Raw genomic sequence first — 23,684 nt, forward strand, 5'->3', positions numbered from 1 at the left:
CAGCTCTCATTCCCCACATTTGGGAGCCAAGCACCGGCCCATGAATTGGCAAACACACGCCTTGACATCTTGGACAGTGTCATATCTGGTCTACAACACATTGGGTGGGGGGCAATAATGGATGTTGTATGAACAGTTTATTAATTGTTAATAAAGATAAGAAATGCAGGTTGCACCACCTGCAGTACACAGGTGGATAACGATACGGGTGGTGGGAGAAAGGGTGTTGTATATACCAATAAGGTCAGCAGTGGCAACGTTATCACCAGGAGTAGAGGTAACAACTGTTCAGAGAGTAGCAGTGCCAAATCCCCCAATATTGAGCGGTCTGCAGACACTAATACTGAATGACCTCTCATTCACAGTAGTTGGCTTCCTGCCATCAGCCCAGGAGATAACAACAGCGCGTACTGAGGTTTTACAGAGTATTATAATTGCCATAGAAAACAGCGGGTTGCATATTGTCACAGATGTCAATTGGGGCGAGAACAGCGGCTTACTACTAGTCCCATGAACACATAATAATGCCTAGGCCAAGGACAAGTGAGCGAAGATGGCCATATGTACTGGCGGCCTTACTATCACCAATACCTGGGATAATTCTGACAACTATACTTATAGTGTTTGCAGACGATCTTGAGATCCAATTTCTTCATGGCAGAGTGGGGGACGAGAATAGTACAGATATACAACATGAGGAGACCAACATAGTTGTGCCAGACCAAATTCTGTTGGGGAAGAAGGAGGTTACAGAAGGAGGGGAAAGAGAATTGTGGGAAGAATACGATAACAATAAATATGTTGAAATGCTGAAATTGTACGTACAGATCATGAACATTTCAGGATGCTATGTTTGCACACACCTACCAACAGATACACAGCACAGCATGAGCTACATCGTGCTACCAGTTTCCAGATACATGGGTTGTGTTCTGATGCACGAGTTACTCTCCACTGAACACAATATGTCAGCATTAGTTGCTCCACCAAACACTGGCATCACGGCAGCGCCAACCCTACATGTTTCCAATATAGCAGGTATCAGACAGGGTGCCAAGGAGCCTAAAAAGAAATGGGCACCATGCAGGAATATGCAGCCTACAGGGACAGACACTGAGATGCTTAACACATTTGACAGGAGGTCCAGAAACAGGGACTGGGAGGATAGGGCTGAGGAGGATGACAATATGCAGAGCAGAAACAAGGAAGGTAATTTACCAAGGTTTAGAGTAGAAGAGCTGTCCTTAGCCCCATCCTGCATCCTATATGATGAAAGGATACAACGGGACAGAGTGCCTAAAATGCCTTCAGACATGGCTACAGCACAAAACTGCTCAACACAACAGTCATGCATACCCTACACCTGTGCGTTGCAGGAATTGCTGCATGGAAAACCAGGACTGTTGGCATGTGAGGACAGGATAAACAAAATAAGGAGAATAATGGGACCAAGGAAAGTGGACCAAATATTTGTTGGCAAAAGTAACTGCACACACGTCACAAGGCTGTCACGTATCAGGGACAGCAATACTGGGTCCTCACCTGGACTGGTGGGTTAAAAGGGACTATTCTTTGTCTGCGGACAATGGGCATACTTTTACCTACCTCCAGGTTGGTACGTCCGTTGTTACCTTGCATCAATAATACCACGAATTGTCCACTTCTCAGACATAGCAAAGGTTAGAAGACCAGGTGTGAGACCTACAAGGATGAGAAGGTCAGATGGATGGGTTGATCATTTTATGACAGCTGTTGGAGTAATGGCCCCAGGTGCGGGAGTAGTATACACCTCCCAGTGGAGAACTGGGCCTTATGGGCCGAGCGGCGCAGGGCACGCCTGTAATCTCCGGGTTCATCTGCCTTGTCAGACAGAGACATGAGACACTCTGTTAGGCATAGAAAATCAGGTTTATTAGCTGCAGCTAAGCACAGTTGTCCAAGAAGTACACCAATTGTAGGTTCTCAGGAGACTGCCACTTCATTCCGTGGCGCACAATCTTTTATAGGGCACATATTAACAACGTCTACTCCCAAAACATCAAAACTGACAAATAGAAAAAGATTGAAAACAAGCTATCAAGTATCTTGAATACACCCTTTTTTCAGACACTGTGTTCTCCCCTCCCCTCAAGTTAATCAATGCTAGTGCATGTAATCCAATTTGCAGGTGGCAGGACGTATTTGCGAGCCTCAAAGGATAGTTGTGTAATAGGAGAATACAAGGAGAGAATAGTGAAGGCCAGTCAAATAAGATAAAGTAAAGGAAGAATGGTGGGATCCAAACAGTCAACTAAGACAAGGATCAATCAGTCTAGACATGGATTAACTAACTCGGCCAGACACTGACATCGGTTTCACAAACAAGGACAAAGGGTTACTTTTTAACAGAAGAGACGCATAGCAGCTGGGAAGGCAAAAACACTATGTTCGCCGTGCTGCCTGAGTAAAGGCAACACAAAATAGCGGCTGTCACAAAATGGCGGCTGAATACGAAGCGAAGTCGAAAATCACAGAACCTCAGACCCTCCTTTTGCCATTACTCAGGCAAAGCACACAGGACTCAAGTTAATCTGAGTCAATGTCAATGGTCATGAGGTCATTGAGCTGTTGCTGCAACATCGTTTTAATGTTATCTGTTTTCTGTGACACAGGCTTTGGGACACACAAGGTGGCACAAAGACCACAGATGGCGGGGCCACACTGCAAACAAAGACAGCAAGAGAAAATGATGGCTAAAATCATTCCAAGGAACGTTAACACTTTCCATCCCCATGTGGACAGTAGTCCCCAAAACCATCCCATCACAGACCATTCTGCTGTGTCCTGATGAATAGACTCGGAAATCACGTGTAACTTAGAAATGGCTTGGTATACTGTAGGGGCATTATCAGGAATGTAAATGCAGCAACTATACCCAATCAATTTACAGACTCCTCCTCTATCTGCAAGGACAATGTCTAAAACCATTCGGTTTTGCAAAGTCATAAGACGATCCGCCTGAAGTTCAGCCGTCAAATTACTCAAGGCTCCGGAAGTCTGATTTATCGTAGCCTCAACAACGCGAACTAGCAGTCTAATGTTTATGCTATTGGCCATCGGGCCCCAGAAGGGAAGAAGCTCTTTAATAAAATCTCCTCCCTCTTGTCCAGCTGTGTCTCCAGAATCAATAACACCTCTACCATATCTTTGTCTGTGACGACCCGAATGAGCAGTGTATATAGGGGGAAGAAGGAAAGCTATATAACATGTTCCTGAGAAATAGGCGGGAAGCCATGTATAGGCTCTATCATGACAAACAAAATATGTACCTTGAGATGGTACCAGCGGTGAAGAAATCAAGGGGGAATAGATGTATGTATGGGAACAAACACTCTTTTCCTGTTTATTCTTATTATTCTGACCATTTATCTGCAAACACAAGTTACCTTTATGAGGTACAGTCCAAATTGGTAAAGATCTTCTTTGTCTAGCCTTATCAGTGAGGCTAGTAATGTAACGAGTCACATTCCAACCATCATATGCTTGTTTCTCATCAATGGGAATCTTACTAATATCAGCAATTTTAGCCATAGTCAGTCAGTCAGTCAGGATTCTTTATTCGATGATTAAAAATCACCATAAAAAGTACAAACAAACAATAAACACTCATATCATTAAAAAACAATTAAATTGACATGAATCCTGTTGTTGATACAACTATATCACAATATATTAAAAGAAAATGGACGTTATGGAACTTTAAAACCAGAATCCGAAATCTCACAAATCACAATTCCCCCACCCCCTCTAGTGGCCCTCAATCGAGCAGCCACTTTAATAAAGTTAATAATACAGCACAGTGTAAGTGGATCATTCGCCTGTTGTAAATAAATCAGAGCCTCACAGGCGCTTTTTATGTTAGACTTTTTTAAAATGTCTACCAAAAATCTGCGCCTAGGTACCAAATAAAATGAACATAACAATACAAAATGAAGGGAATCCTGCGGAGACCTATTGTCGCAGCCGCAGGTTCCCTTCTGCTCAATTGTAGTGGAATACCCTAAAGGTGATCCCAATAAATATGGTAAAAGATTGAGCCTAAAACGATTCATTAAAAACCTGTCTTGCGCATTGTGTATTAAATATAAATAGGGTTCCATTCCTTCTCTAGTCTTTATGAGGTTATAGGCACACACCGTGGTTTTAACCTTATCTGACTCTATTCTTTGGGTGGCTTTGTGTTCCAAAAACACTTTTTTGACAGTCGTCTTATGGCGAGGGGTGATTGTTGCTGGGTCAGAGAAAAGATTCCCGAGGCTCAGCATGTCTAAAGCGGACTTGACATAACTGAGCCACGGGATTCGCGTCCATTTTTCTCTGCCCAAGCAATCTTTCATTATTTCCCTACTTAGGGTTGCCTCGGGATTTGTCCAGATTTTTAACCAAGCTAAAATGGGTCTGACTTGCACCAAGTCCTCAAGGTAGGATATCCCTAGCTCCCTGTGTGCAATGGCTGCAGCTAGACTGTGCGGGGCTTTCAGGATGGAGCGTAGATATGTATTCTCCTCCCGTTGAAGTTGGCAAATATTCACAAAGCCCCACAACTCTGCCCCATAAGTGACCTTAGAGCAACACATGGAGTTATACAGGTTCAACACCTGCTCAGGGCACCACCTCCCCAACCTCCTACCATAGCCTGCAATAGCTCCATTGGTGGCATTCATCTTTCAACAGCGTTCCTCCACCAGGTAGTTAAATCTTAAAGACCCATCAAATAGTAGGCCCAGATACAAGAATGATTTGACCTTCTCTATCTTATGGCTCCCTATTGTAAATGTGCATTCATTGCATGGTTTACTACCGACAGATAAAACATATGATTTTCCTAAATTAACAAAAAGATCCAAGGAACCCATAAAGGATACAAAACCGTCAATTAAAATTTGTAGGCTCTTTGGAGTTCGCCCGAGGAGGACCGCATCATCTGCGTAAAGCAGCACAGGAACATGACGCGTCCCTACTCGTGGGCAATCTGAACCTAGCTGTAAAAGGTGTTGCTCTAAATTGTTAATATAGAGGGAAAATAAAAAGGGTGCCAAGATACAACCTTGGCGTACCCCACTTCTACAATAAAAAGAGTCGGTACATTCCCCCTCCATATTATACCTTACTTGCGATGAGGTGTTACCATGCAACTCTCTTAAGATTTTAATGAGGCCCGCCTCAATCCCCATATTGGTCATCATGTCCCAGAGCTTTTCCCTATTGACGTGGTCAAAAGCAGCTGCCAGATCCATGAATCCCATATAAATGGATTCCGTGCTGGCCTTAGTGTACTTTGCTGCTAGCATGTAAAGATTCAAGCACTGGTCACTCGTGGACCGACCCTTCCTAAAACCGTACTGTGTATCAGAGATGATATTATTCTCCTCGGTCCACTCTGCCAGCCGGTTTAGTATCCCACTCCCCAAAATTTTGGCGGATACATCAATCAGGGAGATCGGGCGATAACATTGCGGGTCGTCCCTATTACCCTTTTTAAAAATCGGCACAATAATGGCCGTTGACCAAGAGGGCGGTAAGCCCTGACGAATTGCAGTATTAATGACTCTTGTCATTATAGGGGCCCATAATTCCACTGAGCTTAGGAATAAATCTGGCGGGATTCCATCTGGGCCTGGGGCCTTGTTCTTAGACAGCCCCTCAATCCCGACCTTGATCTCCTTTAATGTGAAGGCTACGTGCTGGGTTTGATCAACATTCCCTTGATCAGGCGAAGGGCACGTTCCATGGTTATATAAGGCCCTATAATGAACAATCCACGAATCGGGTGTTATATTTGTTCCTAATTTAGGGACTGTATCCTCCTGGAAGGTGGGCCTATTGATGATTCTCCAGAATTCAGTCATGTCCCTCTTTTCCCCCGCCTCCCTTAAATCCGCCCAACCTTCTGCTTGTAATGCATTTTTCCTCCTACTCAGCTCCCTCTTATACTTTTTCCTACATAAAGCAACTCGTGTGGTATCTCTTGGCCTTATTTTAATACTCCCTTTAAGTTCCCTCAAGGCTTTTGAGCAGTCTCTGTCAAACCAGCGTGGTTGGCTACAACTAGCTTTTGTCCGGGCACTAGTTTTTAACAGCCCATCTACTAAATCAGTAATATATTTAAATGCTGTTAGTAGCTGCTGTCCTTCTGTTGCCATATCCAAGCATGCCTCAAAAGCTAACTCCCCCTTCTCCATCAGTGATTTGTAGAACTTATCTCCATCAATCTTAGACCACCTAAGGCGTCTACCCTGATCAGTGGCCCTCTCAATTACTGCAACGTGCTTAGTCCTGCTGGAATCGGCACGATAGGGAACATCTAATACCAATGGATTATGGTCACTAAATGGGTTCCATTCAATCCCCACCCTGGAGATCCTATTTTTAAAAACCCTTGAGGCGAGAATGTAATCAATATATGACGAACAGCCTCTACCCTTGAAGGTTGGTGGCAAGGTCTCATCTTGCGGTAAATACACCATATCCATGGTGTGAATCAGGTCATTGTCGTGTAAAAATTTTGTTAAAGCTTGACCTTCTGGCAAGTGCTCAAAATGGGCTCCACTCTCCTCTGGGCATCGAGACCATGTTTCATCTATTGGGAAAAGGGCTGGGCAAAGATGACAGTTAAAGTCCCCCATTACTAAGATGTTTTGTGCATGGGCCCTTGCTTCATGGGTGGGAACCTGAGACAATCTGTACTCCAGTTCTTTAATCAGTACATCGCATCCTCCACCCGCCACATATTTGTAAACATTAAACATTGTTAATTTAAGTCCTTTACCATTAAACCGCACCTCTTGGATGTCATGCGGTTTGAGGTTGACCATGTGCCGTGGATGTTCAGTTCTACATATACAGATAACCCGCCCACCGCCCTACCTGGTCTAGATTTCCTTGCTGGAACAAAGAAACATTTGTACCCTTCTAAGTGTAGGGTACTATTGTCAACTGCCCAAGTTTCTTGTAGGCAAATTACGGTGAATTTGGTTATGTACTGGCGCCATTCTTTATTGTTAAATTTCGCAGCCAGGCCAGCTATGTTCCATGAAACTATTCTAATTGCCTTGTCCCCTGCCTCCCCCCTTTTGCCTCCCCAACCAAGGGGTTGCGGAGAAGTCAATTGCACGTTATGTTCAACAACATTTCCCATCACTATATTTTGAGGGCAAGACAGCTCTAAAACAGGGACATGGACATTACTATTTTGGCTTAACTCTACCAGTGTAGGGGAACCAATTTGTAAGCCAGCAGTGTCATTGTCACAGAGTCAATCAACTCCCTCCAAACCAGCCAATACAGAGAAACGATTAGAGGTAGGCAGGGAGTAATCAGCCCCGTGCCGCAGAAATGGTCTAAAACTGCCCCCCTGCATTTGAAAAGGGGGGCCAAAACCAAAATTCTGGTGACCAGATAAAGCGTCACTATAATGGCCTTGTTGATGAATTGGGGGCCTAAACTTAATAACCGGAGCAAATAATTCTCTGGGATAAAAGTAGGTCAAATCTCGTGCAGTGATTGAACTACCAGCATTTTGGGAAAACCCATCTACAATGTATCTGGCGACTTTTTCATCTTGGAAGTTTATTATCACAATGTCGCCTGATAGTTCCTTACTTCTTTGGCCCAGCCAGGGAAGACGCCTGACATTTAGAATTAGCCCGTTTAAATGTGGAGGGAGTGGGCAATTCTGTCTCAACCAGTGTATGGTCCTATTTTTCAACCCTCGCTGATCTTCTCCCCACCCATCCGATAAGACTGGCACTCCGGTGAGGATGACTACATACGGGGCCGCTTCCGGAGGTAGTTCTACTCTATGCCTCTTAGCTGAATAAGGCCTGTCAAGTGTACCTTGACCAATAGATTTGGGGGCAATTCCAGGAGGGTTCGGTATTGATACTTGTCTAAGTGGTTTTACTATTTCTCCTTCCTTTGTCTTCTTGGAATTGTTATCATTATTGTTTGGCCCAGCCACATTGGGGAGCAATATATTACGAGGTTTTGGTGTGGGTAGGTTAATAGTTTTAGATCCGCTTTGGACTTTAGCGTTAACGATTAAGGGCAAAGCAGGCTTTTGGGGCTCTAGGACTGGTTTTGTTAAGTCCTTGACTGCGACTTTAATTTCCCCAATGGCCTTATCTAGTTTCTCAAGTTGGTTAGTTAACTCCTTCATTCTCTCCACTAATGGTGCTGTAAAAGCTTTTATTAATGACTCTATTCTGCTCATAAAGTTATTACTGGATGGGTCATTAATCAGCGTAGGAGATGGGTTAGTCGTTATGGATGGTGTGGATACATTCAGAGTGGGTTTTTTAATAAGACCCTCATTATTGCTAGTGATCTTAATTATTTTTTTCCTAAGAGAGTCACCCCTCTTTTTCCTTCTTTTAGGCGGGGGGCCTTGAGGTCTGGGGGTTTTGGGTGTTGCTTTAACTGTGTGAATTAAATCCACTTCAGGCGAGAAAGTATCTATCAAAATTTCAGCCTCTGATATAATATAATTGAGAGCTGGTTTATTTAGAGACTGGTCGCTAACAGCGATGATTGAGGGGGTCCTGTCACATAAAAGCAGAGGGATACTATCATTTCGAGAGGTCCCAGAATCCTCAAGATCCCCTTTCACAGGGGAGATACTGTGGGTGCTGTGGATAGGAGAAATCGTTAACTTTAGCGATCCCAAGGATGAACGCCTATTTTTAATCAGTTCAATAGAACGGCGTCTCTCCGCCCGTCGTTCGGAAAGGGTGATATCTTTATCGGTTCCAATGTTGGGCCTCAATAAAAAATTAGCCAGCGTACGCTGGCTAGCCCCTCCTGTTGGAATTTGTTTTTCCTTAATGGGAGACGACATCCTCGTATTCCGTTGCGATTTGCTCAAGCACGCTGGCATGTCCCGCTAATTAAACAAATGTCTTAACAAACTGCCCAACTAGATGCGGGCACCCTCAGCTTGCCACCACACTGAAAGAGTATCTTAAATTCAGTATGTGCGGCGAAAGGGGGGGGGGGCCCAGCCCAGTCACCTGCGGTCTCCGAGGACCTCAGAGGACCCGCCCTTTGCCCGGGCTTCGCCCGGCGCTTACGCGCAGCGTGGGAGTAGTTCTCAGATATAGGGATTAGGCGACCAAGGGGCGGGGCTCTCAGGGGGCGCAGACCAGATGGCAAAGGTCAAGCAGGGACTCCTGGGAATGCGAGTCCCTGCAGCGCACCACCCCTGGTTCTGTTCAGCCTCTCACCCCAGGCAAGCTCGGCGAAGGCTCTCAGTGGCAATCCCAAGTCACGCAGCGGCACACGCGAAGCGGGTGCGGCCAGTCGTGAAGATGTTCCAAGTAAAGGCAGCATCCCAGGTGAAGTCTCTCTGGCGTTTGGTTTTTTGAAGTTCCCGCCGAATCCAAGAATACAAGGCTTTTAAGGCTGCTTGCCGTCCAGGGGGCGGGGCTCTCAGGGGGCGCAGACCAGATGGCAAAGGTCAAGCAGGGACTCCTGGGAATGCGAGTCCCTGCAGCGCACCACCCCTGGTTCTGTTCAGCCTCTCACCCCAGGCAAGCTCGGCGAAGGCTCTCAGCGGCAATCCCAAGTCATGCAGCGGCACCCGCGAAGCGGGTGCGGCCAGTCGTGAAGATGTTCCAAGTAAAGGCAGCGTCCCAGGTGAAGTCTCTCTGGCGTTTGGTTTTTTGAAGTTCCCGCCGAATCCAAGAATACAAGGCTTTTAAGGCTGCTTGCCGTCCAGGGGGCGGGGCTCTCAGGGGGCGCAGACCAGATGGCAAAGGTCAAGCAGGGACTCCTGGGAATGCGAGTCCCTGCAGCGCACCACCCCTGGTTCTGTTCAGCCTCTCACCCCAGGCAAGCTCGGCGAAGGCTCTCAGAGGCAATCCTAAGTCACGCAGCGGCACACGCAAAGCGGTTGCGGCCAGTCGTGAAGATGTTCCAAGTAAAGGCAGCGTCCCAGGTGAAGTCTCTCTGGCGTTTGGTTTTTTGAAGTTCCCGCCGAATCCAAGAATACAAGGCTTTTAAGGATGCTTGCCGTCCAGGGGGCGGGGCTCTCAGGGGGCGCAGACCAGATGGCAAAGGTCAAGCAGGTAATCCTGGGAATGCGAGTCCCTGCAGCGCACCACCCCTGGTTCTGTTCAGCCTCTCACCCCAGGCAAGCTCGGCGAAGGCTCTCAGCGGCAATCCCAAGTCACGCAGCGGCACCCGCGAAGCGGGTGCGGCCAGTCGTGAAGATGTTCCAAGTAAAGGCAGCGTCCCAGGTGAAGTCTCTCTGGCGTTTGGTTTTTTGAAGTTCCCGCCGAATCCAAGAATACAAGGCTTTTAAGGCTGCTTGCCGTCAGGGGGCGGGGCTCTCAGGGGGCGCAGACCAGATGGCAAAGGTCAAGCAGGGACTACTGGGAATGCGAGTCCCTGCAGCGCACCACCCCTGGTTCTGTTCAGCCTCTCACCCCAGGCAAGCTCGGCGAAGGCTCTCAGCGGCAATCCCAAGTCACGCAGCGGCACCCGCGAAGCGGGTGCGGCCAGTCGTGAAGATGTTCCAAGTAAAGGCAGCGTCCCAGGTGAAGTCTCTCTGGCGTTTGGTTTTTTGAAGTTCCCGCCGAATCCAAGAATACAAGGCTTTTAAGGCTGCTTGCCGTCCAGGGGGCGGGGCTCTCAGGGGGCGCAGACCAGATGGCAAAGGTCAAGCAGGGACTCCTGGGAATGCGAGTTCCTGCAGCGCACCACCCCTGGTTCTGTTCAGCCTCTCACCCCAGGCAAGCTCGGCGAAGGCTCTCAGCGGCAATCCCAAGTCACGCAGCGGCACACGCGAAGCGGGTGCGGCCAGTCGTGAAGATGTTCCAAGTAAAGGCAGCGTCCCAGGTGAAGTCTCTCTGGCGTTTGGTTTTTTGAAGTTCCCGCCGAATCCAAGAATACAAGGCTTTTAAGGCTGCTTGCCGTCCAGGGGGCGGGGCTCTCAGGGGGCGCAGACCAGATGGCAAAGGTCAAGCAGGGACTCCTGGGAATGCGAGTCCCTGCAGCGCACCACCCCTGGTTCTGTTCTGCCTCTCACCCCAGGCAAGCTCGGCGAAGGCTCTCAGCGGCAATCCCAAGTCACGCAGCGGCACCCGCGAAGCGGGTGCGGCCAGTCGTGAAGATGTTCCAAGTAAAGGCAGCGTCCCAGGTGAAGTCTCTCTGGCGTTTGGTTTTTTGAAGTTCCCGCCGAATCTAAGAATACAAGGCTTTTAAGGCTGCTTGCCGTCCAGGGGGCGGGGCTCTCAGGGGGCGCAGACCAGATGGCAAAGGTCAAGCAGGGACTCCTGGGAATGCGAGTCCCTGCAGCGCACCACCCCTGGTTCTGTTCAGCCTCTCACCCCAGGCAAGCTCGGCGAAGGCTCTCAGCGGCAATCCCAAGTCACGCAGCGGCACCCGCGAAGCGGGTGCGGCCAGTCGTGAAGATGTTCCAAGTAAAGGCAGCGTCCCAGGTGAAGTCTCTCTGGCGTTTGGTTTTTTGAAGTTCCCGCCGAATCCAAGAATACAAGGCTTTTAAGGATGCTTGCCGTCCAGGGGGCGGGGCTCTCAGGGGGCGCAGACCAGATGGCAAAGGTCAAGCAGGGACTCCTGGGAATGCGAGTCCCTGCAGCGCACCACCCCTGGTTCTGTTCAGCCTCTCACCCCAGGCAAGCTCGGCGAAGGCTCTCAGCGGCATTCCCAAGTCACGCAGCGGCACACGCGAAGCGGGTGCGGCCAGTCGTGAAGATGTTCCAAGTAAAGGCAGCGTCCCAGGTGAAGTCTCTCTGGCGTTTGGTTTTTTGAAGTTCCCGCCGAATCCAAGAATACAAGGCTTTTAAGGCTGCTTGCCGTCAGGGGGCGGGGCTGTCAGGGGGCGCAGACCAGATGGCAAAGGTCAAGCAGGGACTACTGGGAATGCGAGTCCCTGCAGCGCACCACCCCTGGTTCTGTTCAGCCTCTCACCCCAGGCAAGCTCGGCGAAGGCTCTCAGCGGCAATCCCAAGTCACGCAGCGGCACCCGCAAAGCGGGTGCGGCCAGTCGTGAAGATGTTCCAAGTAAAGGCAGCGTCCCAGGTGAAGTCTCTCTGGCGTTTGGTTTTTTGAAGTTCCCGCCGAATCCAAGAATACAAGGCTTTTAAGGCTGCTTGCCGTCCAGGGGGCGGGGCTCTCAGGGGGCGCAGACCAGATGGCAAAGGTCAAGCAGGGACTCCTGGGAATGCGAGTTCCTGCAGCGCACCACCCCTGGTTCTGTTCAGCCTCTCACCCCAGGCAAGCTCGGCGAAGGCTCTCAGCGGCAATCCCAAGTCACGCAGCGGCACACGCGAAGCGGGTGCGGCCAGTCGTGAAGATGTTCCAAGTAAAGGCAGCGTCCCAGGTGAAGTCTCTCTGGCGTTTGGTTTTTTGAAGTTCCCGCCGAATCCAAGAATACAAGGCTTTTAAGGCTGCTTGCCGTCCAGGGGGCGGGGCTCTCAGGGGGCGCAGACCAGATGGCAAAGGTCAAGCAGGGACTCCTGGGAATGCGAGTCCCTGCAGCGCACCACCCCTGGTTCTGTTCTGCCTCTCACCCCAGGCAAGCTCGGCGAAGGCTCTCAGCGGCAATCCCAAGTCACGCAGCGGCACCCGCGAAGCGGGTGCGGCCAGTCGTGAAGATGTTCCAAGTAAAGGCACCGTCCCAGGTGAAGTCTCTCTGGCGTTTGGTTTTTTGAAGTTCCCGCCGAATCTAAGAATACAAGGCTTTTAAGGCTGCTTGCCGTCCAGGGGGCGGGGCTCTCAGGGGGCGCAGACCAGATGGCAAAGGTCAAGCAGGGACTCCTGGGAATGCGAGTCCCTGCAGCGCACCACCCCTGGTTCTGTTCAGCCTCTCACCCCAGGCAAGCTCGGCGAAGGCTCTCAGCGGCAATCCCAAGTCACGCAGCGGCACCCGCGAAGCGGGTGCGGCCAGTCGTGAAGATGTTCCAAGTAAAGGCAGCGTCCCAGGTGAAGTCTCTCTGGCGTTTGGTTTTTTGAAGTTCCCGCCGAATCCAAGAATACAAGGCTTTTAAGGATGCTTGCCGTCCAGGGGGCGGGGCTCTCAGGGGGCGCAGACCAGATGGCAAAGGTCAAGCAGGGACTCCTGGGAATGCGAGTCCCTGCAGCGCACCACCCCTGGTTCTGTTCAGCCTCTCACCCCAGGCAAGCTCGGCGAAGGCTCTCAGCGGCATTCCCAAGTCACGCAGCGGCACACGCGAAGCGGGTGCGGCCAGTCGTGAAGATGTTCCAAGTAAAGTCAGCGTCCCAGGTGAAGTCTCTCTGGCGTTTGGTTTTTTGAAGTTCCCGCCGAATCCAAGAATACAAGGCTTTTAAGGCTGCTTGCCGTCCAGGGGGCGGGGCTCTAAGTTGATTCTGATATGCATTGGAAAACATAGCCAAATAAGCCCAAGCGGAACCTCCATATGAAAACGGGAGAACTAAATATGGCATCCCTTTCTCAGCATTATGGGGCATAAGCCCACAAACCCAACAGTCAGTAGTGTTAACTACTAGTTGATGCTGATGTAACAACTGGATGAATGAATTGTTGAAATATTCTGTTCTCCTAATTTGTTCATGGTCTGGGAGTGTATAAAACTTATGTAACTTATGTAACTTTACTACTACTAAATTGAGAAAAATCCTAATTTTAAGACTTTCGGTATTCACAGAAGGCATTTAGGAGTCCTAAAGTTAGGAGTCCTAACTTTACTACTATTAAATGGAGAAAACTCCTAATTTTAAGACTTACGGTATTCACAGAATGCATTTAGGAGTCCTAAAGTTAGGAGTCCTAACTTCTGTGAATACCGAAATGAGTAAGTGTCTTCTGTGAATACCAAAATGAGTAAGTGCCTTCTGTGAATACGTAAATGGTAGTAAGTTTAGGATTTTGTCTTAAGTTAGTTCTGTGAATCGGGCCCTAGGTCACTCCAGACAATGCGCGGCAAACCAAACCTCGGGAAGAATTCCTTCAAGAGGACTTTAGCAGTGGACAAGGCAGTATTATCTTTTAGGGGGTAGGCCTCTATCCATCTGGAAAAGGCAGAGACCACCACCAAAACATGCTTGAGGTTATTGGAACGTTCCATATGGATGTAATCTATTTGTAAGACCTCAAAAGGATAAGTAGGGGGAGCAAAATGACCTGCCGGAGTTGGTGTTCCCTTTCCTGGATTATGCATCAAGCAAACAATACAATGCTTTACCACATTCTCCGCACATTTAGGAATACCTTCATTCTGCCATACTGGAGCCAGAAGCTTACATATTCCTTTTGCACTGATATGAGCTGGACCATGCGCCATAGTAACTACAGGCCGTACATAGGCATCTGGTAACAGCCAACGTTGGTGTTCCGACAATTCCGTCCAACGCCCTGTTGAGTCCAACATTCCCGTACTTTCTCTCCACTCCTTCTCAGTTGCTTCCTCTTGAATCATCTTCACACTTTCCACTGTGTCCTCACACACACCTCTGACCCATCTTGCAGGACCTGCAACATACATACGACTCTTAACATCTTTTGCTGTTTCTTTTGCTACCTCGTCTGCAAAAGCATTCCCATGACCCACATCATCAGTGATCCTTTTATGTGCACTGCACTTCACAATTGCTATTTGGATAGGCAAGGTGAGTAATTCGAGAAGGTCAGTAACCAACTGACCATGCTGTATCTTAGTCCCATGGGAAGTAAAGAATCCTCTTTCCGTCCACAAACGCCAAAGCTATGAGCCACGCCAAAGGCGTATTGGCTATCAGTATAAACAGTCACTCTCTTTCCTTTTGCCAACAGACATGCTCTCGTCAGTGCAATCAATTCAGCTGCTTGTGCTGAATTATGGGTAATGCGTGCAGTTTCTACTACTGTATGCAAAGTGGTAACAGCATAGGCTGCAGTCGTATCACCATTAGGAAGCTTGAAACACGACCCATCTACCCATAGGATCCATTCCGGATCCACAAGTGGTGTATCTTTTAAATCTATTCTGCCCTTAGTTTCCTCCTCTGTACGAAGAAAACAATCATGCTGTTCTTGTGTATCTTTCTCTTCTGGAATAGGTAACAATGTTGCTGGATTTAAAACATTACATCACTTGATATGTATGTGACTAGCTAAAAGCGTCAACTCATACCCAGACAAGCGAGCACTCGTAAGATGTTGCGTTTTCGTTCTGTTCAAGAGAGTATCCACTGCATGTGGTACCATAACAACAAGAGTGTGATCCAATACCAATCCAGCAGATTGACGAATGGAGATCGCTGCTGCTGCTGTTGCTCTGAGACAACTAGGCAATGCCTTGGCTACTGGATCCAATGTAGCCGAAAAATAGGCACATGGCCTTTGTTTGTCTCCAAATTGTTGTGTTAAAACTGACAATGCACAACCTTCTCGTTCATGCACGTAGAGTGTAAAAGGCTTACTATAATCTGGAGTACCCAACACAGGAGCAGAACACAAAGCAGTACGTAAATCAGAAAAACTCTTCTGACATTCGTCAGTCCAAGGAAGAGGTTGGGGTGTGTATTTCAGAGTAAGTGCCAACAGAGGTTTAGCCAACAAAGAAAAATTCGGAATCCACTGTCTACAATAAGAGGTAATGCCCAAAAAGGCATGCACCTCCTTTTGTGTGGATGGTACAGACCATGCTCCTGGTAGGTTTCGATGTTGAAAGTCTGTACACCAGCCTCCCCCAGGAGAAGACCATGGCTACCCTAGAAGACACACTATTCAATACCGCATGGCCACACAAAACCCCCAGGCATTTTGTTCTAGAATGTTGCCGTTTGGCCCTAATGGAGAACTTCTTCCAATACAGAGAGACACTATACCTACAGTGCCATGGGACATCGATGGGCAGCACATTTGCCCCGAGCGTGGCAGGGCTGTACGTGAGCTCCTTCGAGGAGACGCACATTCTGAATGAAACCAACAACCCTTACCATCATTGTATACGTTTTTGGAAACGATACATTGATGACATTTTTGTAATTTGGGAAGGAGACCATCAGACTTTATCAGCGTTCCACACATGGCTGAACCAAAAGGATGAATGCCTACAGTTCACTCACTGTGCCAACAACAGGAGCATCGATTTCCTGGACATCACTATCTATGCCGCAGAGAATACTCTCCACACCCGAACATTCTTCAAAACGACTGCAAAAAACAGCCTGTTATCCTTTAACAGTTTTCACCCACGCCCGCTACGAGAGAACTTACCTTACAGCCAGTTCCTCAGACTGCGGCGCAATTGCAGCAATCCTGGAGAATACAAAGAACAAGCGAATGACCTCTGCAAGAAATTAGAGAGGAGGGACTACCCAAAAAAGATCATCAATAATTGCAAGAAACGTGCAAGAAATCAAAACAGAGAGGCACTCCTTGAGATCACACCAAGAGAACCCGTGGAAGAGATACTGACTTGTGTCACCACGTACAGCCCTATGACAAACAATCTCAAGAAGATGGTCAATAAGAATTGGCGCATATTGACATCGGGTGATCTGACCTGGCAGAAACCACGATTTGCAAACAAAAGGAGCAGAAACCTGAAGGATATCTTGGTCCACACAAGACCTCCCCCAAAAAAAACGAGAGAAAATCTCAACCCATGGGGCAATCCACAAGTGAAGGGACACTATCCATGTGGCTCATGCTCAGTTTGCAACCTCACAGTAGCAACAAAAGAACTACAACTCTTGCCAAATTTCAAATGGACCCTGAACAGCCATACGAATTGTAATACCACCCACGTGATCTACATGATTACATGCCCATGTAAGATGAATTACATTGGTATGACGTGCAGGAAAGCAAAACAGAGACTGTGCGAACACAAGAGCAATGTGAAGTGCAAAAAGAGCACCACGAAAATGGCCACCCATTATTTGGAGAAGGGCCACACAATACTAGATTTGCAATGGGTGATCCTGGAAACTTTACCAAATAAAGACCACAATGCCGAAAGAATCCTTTTTGAAAAGGAGCAGAGATGGGTTCAGAGACTGAAGACGGACACCGAAGGGCTGAATGACAACATACCCTGGCTCACGGTGGCAAGAAAATAAGGACCCAATTCTGGACTCTAAGAAAAAGTAGATTGACCCATCGAGACTCACATAGAGAAAATAAAAGGCCATCTGTATACCGCAAATTGCAGTTTACCACATAGAGAGTGAAGTTATTGGTACTTGTTCCAATTTTACCACCTGCCGAATACCTCACAACAGGAACAATGTCAGGAACCGACTAGAACTTCTGTTATCACACTGACTATGATGATACAAAAGATCCCAACAAGTAACAAGCTGTGGAGATCGACACGATCGAAAAGCAATGACCTGACGCAGCAATGAATATTGCAGAAAGATCTTTTTAAAGTCTCCAGTCATTAAAACAAAAAAGACTGTGCATTTATCACCCGACTGAGAACATGTTATTCGTCATAAGAACACCACCCCGGTGTGCAGTAATTATTGTAAGGCTACCTATCAAATTATTAGAACCGTGTAACTTTCATCATAATCACCAGCATGAAAAAAGAAGCACACTGTCTGTATTTGTTTACAATCACATAACAGTAGATACCAACAGCCCAATAGGAAAGCGCAGAGAGCGCCAGAACCGCCCACAAGGCCACTACAGAAAAGTAACCCGGAAGGGACAGGAACCACTTCCGGTTCGGTAAGAGCAGAGCAGCGCGCACAATAGCGAGCTGAGGACGAGGCGAAACAGGTAGCAAGGAGATACCGTTCACGAGGTCTACAAAACCGCAAGTACCATCCAGCCGCTCTTACATTAATGCTTCCTCTTGTTTAACCCCCGCCTTTAGCCCGCTCCAATACCTCTACCGGCTGAAGGAAGTGTGCATTAGCAATGCGCGAGGTAAACGCAAGCGTTAACAACATCTGCATGCCTCATGGCGCCCCTTAAAGATTACAGCGTTATCAGCTCACTAAGACGCAGAGTATGCCTTGCATGTCACGAATATTTGTCGGCTGATTTAATCACCCGCCCTGATAGAAACTACAAACTCACGACCATTACTGTCACGAGAGTTCACAAACGAGTACACTCACGATACTATGATAGTCCTGCACTGCCCCTCTGAAAGCATGCTATAGGACGGTGCCTGAGCATGGAGAGGATGCGAGAGTTGACACTCAAATGGACACGAACGGTCTCAAAGTATTGCCATTTTTTAGTTGTTTATTGTGAAAATGACAGCGAAAATTGCTGTGGGTGTGTGTCTTTCCCCTCCCACCCCCGACCCCGTGTGTGTGCGTTACAACTATGTGTTTACTCATTACAGGTACCATAAGACCTCCAAGAATTAGAAACAGGTCAATAACCTTTTCTTCTCACCTATTACACTGTATGATATTTTTTTGCACGTTATTTCACGGTCCTGAAGAATGCCCGTAAGTCCTAGTAGTAAGGCAATAGAGGCAGAAACATGTCGACCAATCTTTTAACCTCTTCGTCACTCAAAGTGCAACTGTAACTCTTAAATAAGTTAAACCGGATGCACAACTATTGAGTTTACCAGACCCGAAATCAGACCTATTAAAGTTTGTTCACCTGATCTCTGGTTTTTTATCTCTGGCTCACTACTGCACCAACCTTGGGTAAAATCCTCCTGGTGGAGGCTGCATAACCTAAGTAGACCTGATGATTATGCACACACGTGAAATAGAAGCGGAGAATCAAGATATACCGCTCTCAGACACCACCATACCCATCACGTGCATGAGGGTCTTTATATTGGGACAGAATTCCCCCAGCCAACCATCCTGCAGACCTAAGGTTGATCAGGACAAGTGATCCTTTCCCCCTTGATTACAATATAATCTGGAGTACCCAACACAGGAGCAGAACACAAAGCAGTACGTAAATCAGAAAAACTCTTCTGACATTCGTCAGTCCAAGGAAGAGGTTGGGGTGTGTATTTCAGAGTAAGTGCCAACAGAGGTTTAGCCAACAAAGAAAAATTCGGAATCCACTGTCTACAATAAGAGGTAATGCCCAAAAAGGCATGCACCTCCTTTTGTGTGGATGGTACAGACATTTGTGAAATTGCATGAATACGTTCTGGGGTCAATCGCCTTCCCTCCTTCGACAAGAGATTACCTAAATAGGTAACCTCTTGGCGGCAATATTGTAACTTAGAAGGTGACACCTTATGATGTAAGTCAGACAAATGACGCAAAAGCGAAACAGTAGCATTTTTACAAACATCCTCCGAATCGGCAGCCACTAACAAGTCGTCCACATACTGAATAAGAGTAGCACCTGGAGGCAAGGAAAAAGCATCAAGCTGGGACTTCAAAGCTTGGCTATAGATGGAGGGACTCTCACAATAGCCTTGAGGTGTGCGTTGAAATCTAAAACTTCGCCCTCCGAGAGAGAAACCAAAGAGATCCCTACTTTCCTCAGCAATAGGAATGCTAAAGAAAGCATTCTTGAGATCAATAACTGAGAACCAAACAGCCGAAGCAGGTATCATTGTGAGCAAAGCAGTAATATCCGGGACAACAGGAAACTGAGGGACAACAATTGTGTTGACCTCTCAAAGATCAATCACAAAACGGTATACAGGAGGCTTAGAAGGATCAGTACGTTTAAGAACAGGCAGAACAGGACTGTTGCAAAAATTACCTCTCGTTTCTTCAACAACACCCTTCTGAACTAAATCATAAACAATAGCCAACAAAGCTCTTTCGCCATCGTTAGAAATCTTATACTGAGGAGTACGTGGCAATTGAACATCAGGTTTAACAGTAATTACGTAAGGTGGAATCTTGAGCAAACCAACATCATTCGGACCCGTGGCCCAACGCGTAGCAGGAAGTGAACGCAATTCAAGTGGTAGTTGATCCTTAGACAAATACATAGGGGAAACCAATTTATCACCCAAAGTAAGATGTACACCAGAGGGGGAACAATACAACGTTGCATGTAGACGTTTCAATAAATCCAAACCCAACAAATTCTCACCGCAACCAGTCGTTAAAATGAGCGGGGCTTCCAAATCATAAGGACCAATAGAGATGGGCAAAAGACAAGAAACCGGATTGCGAACTGGGGCGCCAGAGAATCCTACAGAAACATTCGTTAAGCCAGACAAAGGTGCCCCAGGGAGTTTGGAGTGAATGATAGAACTCCTCATCGCACCAGTATCCAAGAGAAATGGCTCTGAAACACCTAATGCAACAACGTTAACATAAGGCCCATTCTGATCCACTGGAACTGATACCACTCCCTTGCTTTGTCCATGGCTGTCCTAGCTAGTATGAAAATCAGGATTTTCGCTTTCAATACAATAATCGTCATTGTAATATTGTGCAATCTGAGAATTCTGCTGATCAAAATAATTCATAGTATTCTGAGGGGGAAAAGAATGCTGTCCTTGAGACAACGCACCTCGCCCTTTACCCCTAGACGTTGACTTAAAACCACCACGGCCTTGTGGCCCTGATGGTCCACCATTACGCTGCAATAAAACCGGACAACTACTCTTAAAATTACCTTCCTCTTTACAATAGGCACATTGATTAGAACCCAACAGAGGTCGTGGAACAAAAGGTGCAGGTTTCTGTAACAATCTCTGAAACTGTGGAGGCTGTTGCAATTGACGCTGAGCAGAACAAGGGGGATAAGCTTGTTGCAAAAGAACCTTAGTTTTTAACTCTTTGGTCTTTTTCTCTACTTTATCCTTTTCTTCCTTCTTTCTTTATCCCTATTCTCGTTGTACTGGGCAGTAGCTAATATCTGGGCAGATGAAGAACCAGCCCACGAACTCTCAGAATCTTTCAATTTATGCGATAATTCGGGAAGTAAATTAAATACAAATTTATCCACAAATAATCGCTGTCCACCCTCAGTAATCATATCTTGAACACTGTGGTCGATGAACGTCTCCTCGAAACGAGTAAAGAAATCGGAGACACTCTCGTCTTTCTTCTGTTTACACGCAGCTAACTTATCCCAATTAACGTGGAGGGCGGGCATCATCGTTTTCATTAGAGCTATTATTCTACCAGGCAACTCTGTAATCAAGGAAAAACCAAAGGTGGTGGTGGACGGAGCGTTGACAATACAAACACTCACCCCCAGTCAACTGATCTGGGTTTAATCCATCACCGTTCTTTAGCTCACTCCGCCACCCCAGTTCAGACATGGCCATATGCAAATCAGTCTGACCCTGTGCCTCATGGGAACAGTCCAGCCCGAACTGTTAAGCCATGTCTTCCCTGGACCGGAATCAAGCTTCCCAGGACCGCTTTCTGGCATTACAACCGTCTTGAGCCGGGCTTGCTTGACTCCAGTGACAAAGTGAGCAAGGGACTCACGTCTGAGTATACCCTGCCAACTTAGGGCGAACAAAGAAAAACCAAAGGTGGTGGTGGACGGAGCGTTGACAATACAAACACTCACCCCCAGTCAACTGATCTGGGTTTAATCCATCACCATTCATTAGCTCACTCCGCCACCCCAGTTCAGACATGGCCATATGCAAATCAGTCTGACCCTGTGCCTCATGGGAACAGTCCAGCCCAAACTGCTAAGCCATTTCTTCCCTGGACCGGAATCAAGCTTCCCAGGACCGGTTTCTGGCATTACAGCCATCTTCAGCCGGGCTTGCTTGACTCCAGTGGCAAAGTGAGCAAGGGACTCACGTCTGAGCATACCCTGCCAACTTAGGGCGAACAAAGAAAAACCAAAGGTGGTGGTGGACGGAGCGTTGACAATACAAACACTCACCCCCAGTCAACTGATCTGGGTTTAATCCATCACCGGTCTTTAGCTCACTCCGCCACCCCAGTTCAGACATGGCCATATGCAAATCAGTCTGACCCTGTGCCTCATGGGAACAGTCCAGCCCGAACTGCTAAGCCATGTCTTCCCTGGACCGGAATCAAGCTTCCCAGGACCGGTTTCTGGCATTACAGCCGTCTTCAGCCGGGCTTGCTTGACTCCAGTGGCAAAGTGAGCAAGGGACTCACGTCTGAGCATACCCTGCCAACTTAGGGCGAACAAAGAAAAACCAAAGGTGGTGGTGGACGGAGCATTGACAATACAAACACTCACCCCCAGCCAGTTTTTTTTTCTTTTTTTTTTTCTGTTCGCCCTAAGTTGGCAGGGTATGCTCAGACGTGAGTCCCTTGCTCACTTTGCCACTGGAGTCAAGCAAGCCCGGCTGAAGACGGCTGTAATGCCAGAAACCGGTCCTGGGAAGCTTGATTCCGGTCCAGGGAAGACATGGCTTGGCAGTTCGGGCTGGACTGTTCCCATGAGGCAAAGGGTCAGACTGATTTGCATATGGCCATGTCTGAACTGGGGTGGCGGAGTGAGCTAAAGAACGGTGATGGATTAAACCCAGATCAGTTGACAGGGGGTAAGTGTTTGTATTGTCAACGCTCCGTCCATCACCACCTTTGGTTTTTCTTTTTTTTTTTTCTTTGTTCGCCCTAAGTTGGCAGGGTATGCTCAGACGTGAGTCCCTTGCTCACTTTGCCACTGGAGTCAAGCAAGCCCGGCTGAAGACGGCTGTAATGCCAGAAACCGGTCCAGGGAAACTTGATTCCGGTCCAGGGAAGACATGGCTTGGCAGTTCGGGCTGGACTGTTCCCATGAGGCACAGGGTCAGACTGATTTGCATATGGCCATGTCTGAACTGGAGTGGCAGAGTGAGCTAAAGAACGGTGATGGATTAAACCCAGATCAGTTGACTGGGGGTGAGTGTTTGTATTGTCAACGCTCCGTCCATCACCACCTTTGGTTTTTCTTTGTTCGCCATAAGTTGGCAGGGTATGCTCAGACGTGAGTCCCTTGCTCACTTTGCCACTGGAGTCAAGCAAGCCCAGCTGAAGACGGCTGTAATGCCAGAAACCGGTCCTGAGAAGCTTGATTCCGGTCCAGGGAAGACATGGCTTGGCAGTTCGGGCTGGACTGCTCCCATGAGGCACAGGGTCAGACTGATTTGCATATGGCCATGTCTGAACTGGGGTGGCGGAGTGAGCTAAACAACGGTGATGGATTAAACCCAGATCAGTTGACTGGGGGTGAGTGTTTGTATTGTCAACGCTCCGTCCATCACCACGTTTGGTTTTTCTTTGTTCGCCCTAAGTTGGCAGGGTATGCTCAGACGTGAGTCCCTTTCTCACTTTGCCACTGGAGTCAAGCGAGCCCGGCTGAAGACGGCTGTATGCCAGAAACCGGTCCTGGGAAGCTTGATTCCGGTCGTGGGAAGACATGGCTTCGCAGTTCGGGCTGGACTGCTCCCATGAGGCACAGGGTCAGACTGATTTGCATATGGCCATGTCTGAACTGGGGTGGCGGAGTGAGCTAAAGAACGGTGATGGATTAAACCCAGATCAGTTGACTGGGGGTGAGTGTTTGTATTGTCAACGCTCCGTCCATCACCACCTTTGGTTTTTCTTTGTTCGCCCTAAGTTGGCAGGGTATGCTCAGACGTGAGTCCCTTGCTCACTTTGCCACTGGAGTCAAGCAAGCCCGGCTGAAGACGGCTGTAATGCCAGAAACCGGTCCTGGGAAGCTTGATTCCGGTCCAGGGAAGACATGGCTTGGCAGTTCGGGCTGGACTGTTCTCATGAGGCACAGGCTCAGACTGATTTGCATATGGCCATGTCTGAACTGGGGTGGC

This window comes from Lissotriton helveticus, chromosome 3_1 (assembly GCF_964261635.1).
Source record: "Lissotriton helveticus chromosome 3_1, aLisHel1.1, whole genome shotgun sequence".
Taxonomy (NCBI): Eukaryota; Metazoa; Chordata; class Amphibia; order Caudata; family Salamandridae; genus Lissotriton; species Lissotriton helveticus.